This window comes from Penaeus japonicus, unplaced genomic scaffold (genome assembly GCF_977035675.1).
Source record: "Penaeus japonicus unplaced genomic scaffold, GWHDUDI00000001_assembly GWHDUDI00000010, whole genome shotgun sequence".
Lineage (NCBI taxonomy): Eukaryota > Metazoa > Arthropoda > Malacostraca > Decapoda > Penaeidae > Penaeus > Penaeus japonicus.
In genome coordinates, this window is record NW_028234412.1 from 12,685,721 (window position 1) to 12,688,220 (window position 2,500).

The 2,500-nt window shown below is 38.2% G+C and overlaps 1 protein-coding gene across 3 annotated transcripts in view; it reads left to right on the forward strand.

The window, feature by feature from the left end:
- LOC122249104 (uncharacterized) overlaps positions 1-2,500 on the forward strand; it is a 21,453-nt gene that overhangs the window by 612 nt on the left and 18,341 nt on the right. The window lies entirely within an intron of this gene.

Below are 2,500 nucleotides of genomic sequence, written 5' to 3' on the forward strand. Positions count from 1 at the left end.
CTTTGTTAGGGCCTCCATGCCTTTGGTGCTCTGCTAAAAGCCAGCTAACTTCAACCATGTTTATTCTGGTCATGTAGAGTTCGGACTGCTTTCTCAAATGGTGATAAATTACTAAAGATCTACAAGCTCTGTTTTGTCTAAATGTTGGTATGTTGGCCTTTGCCAGAGTGCAGGCAGGTGTAGAGGCCAGCAATGAACTCGGGTTTTTATAGTGACATTTACCAGTGATAAGATTGACAGGACCAAAAGTTGGAGTGTAAGTTCAGACAATAGATCAAGGAATGAGGCTCCTGTTTAATGATTTTTGGAAGAGGTAAGCTAGTGGTTATGATACTAATCAAAGTATATCTTTGGTGTTCATGTTATTTTGGACTCACATATAGGACAAGGTGAACTGTACATCAAATCAAGTGATTGATAGAGGTGTTTTAACCCATTGTGGACGGGGAGCCTTATGACGAAACTGGTCGTCTGGATGGGTGGTCTACAACACTAGTGGCACTGGCTTAAAATTAGAAGGACAGAAAGTGTTTTCTCCACCCTCTGGGTAGCGCAGACTAGCCCAAACAATATTTTCCCATAAATCCATCATAAAATGCGGGTTTAGGCTGACTTAGGAACCCAGTAGCTCTGGAGCTAGTGCTGTTACAGCCATAATACTTCACGACTGTGCGCTTGCTTCAGCTGTGAGCAGATCCTGATGTTGCGTCACATACGCATTGACACCTGTCTTTTATCCCTAATTGGTGTCAACATGTATGTCATGACACCCATACACAATGGGCTAATAATTCTCGGATGTGAGACTGCACCCACCCACCCAAGATAAGTCCCATGATCGTTGCAGTCTCTGTGCCATCAGGACTCTGGAAAAAGTCAACAAACCCCACGCTATGTATATTCTAAGAATAAAGAGCATTAAGTGTTCTTTTGAAGCGAATAGCCAGAGAGGTCTGCAAGTTATATCTTGCCAGGATATACATGATAGAGGTTTGTTGGTATTTGCTTTATCACTGACAGGCACAGAGACTGAGTTGACATGTAAGAGGCAAGTAACAGATGCAATGATGTCTTTCAATGATTTACCCAAAATCTTTATATTCTTTATAAAGATAAAATAATAACCATTTACATCAGAGGGGTCACCATGGAACAGCAGTAATACAAGCAGCTAAAGGAGCAGTGCTGTCGTATTTTATGCTGTGTTTGCAACATTTTAGGGCATACTTTTCTAAGTTGGTGAATATTTTCCTTTTTTGTATTTTCAATCACAAGGAATGTGGAAAAATAAGAAATTAAAAGTAACCTCTATTTCTTCAGATATTTAGGAAACCAGAAGGATTATGAAACAATTAGTGAATATAAAAGTACAGAAAGGAAAAAGGTGGTCCAAGGTTCTGTCAGGAAGGATTCAAACGCACCTTGTCCGGAAGATCCAAAATGGCATATTCACACGATTCTAATGATCAATCCTCACTTATGTACAATTCCCAAGTTATGGTGTATATGAAAGAACATGAAGTGCCTAAACAATATCGTTCTTGCCATCAACCATTTATCCTTCCAAAATAGAGCCAAAATAACAAAATCTGGAAACATGTTTACGTCAATGTTTGCCACTTACATCACAAATCTTTGGCAATGTTTTGTATAGCAGGCGAATATCATTAAATCTTGTAGCACTGCTAAGAACCATTGGGTTTGAGCCATGGTTTATTCCGAGATTGAAGCATCCATTTGGAGTCACAGCCTCTACTTGCTATATAAAAGAATTACTCCATACCCTTTGCAAGCAGGGGAGTTCATGACATAAAGCTGATCAAATCACCTAAGTAGATGACAGTCATTAATCCACAATCAAGACTTGGGTATGGATTATAGATACCCCCTGGAGATTTATTAGATAAGCAACCAGTCAAAGCCCCAGAAAATATGCGTGGTGGTTTGTTGACTATAGCACTGAAGGTACACAGGCTATGGACCACATCTATCTCTGATTATTTTAATTTGAATATTAACCTATTGGTCGTGGTTTTAAATAGATATTTGTGCAGTAGGATGGCTGGTTTACATTGTCTGGCACGATGCCATCCATGTCTATGACTGACTCTGCCTTTGCAGCAAATCATGCCATCCGCTGCTAATGGGTTAATTTGGTATCAGCATTAGTATTAGAGAAAATTCATCATCTATAGATTCCATGTACTGTTCATCTTTTACTATATTTATTGAATGATAGAAACTTCCCAATTAATTAAAAGTATTATGTTAATATGAATTAAATTATTTTGTCTGCATGCTTATTCCTCACTTGAAGTTGGTGCAAAAGTAGTGAACAAACCACACTGAAATTAGATGAATATAACTATTAACCCTCAAAGGAAACACTCACACTTTGATGCATATGCAGTGCATCAGTGCGCTAAACAATCATTTTTATATACTTTGATTCAATTGCTACAATCAATTGAGTTGTATTTTCATAATCTAAAGATGAGAA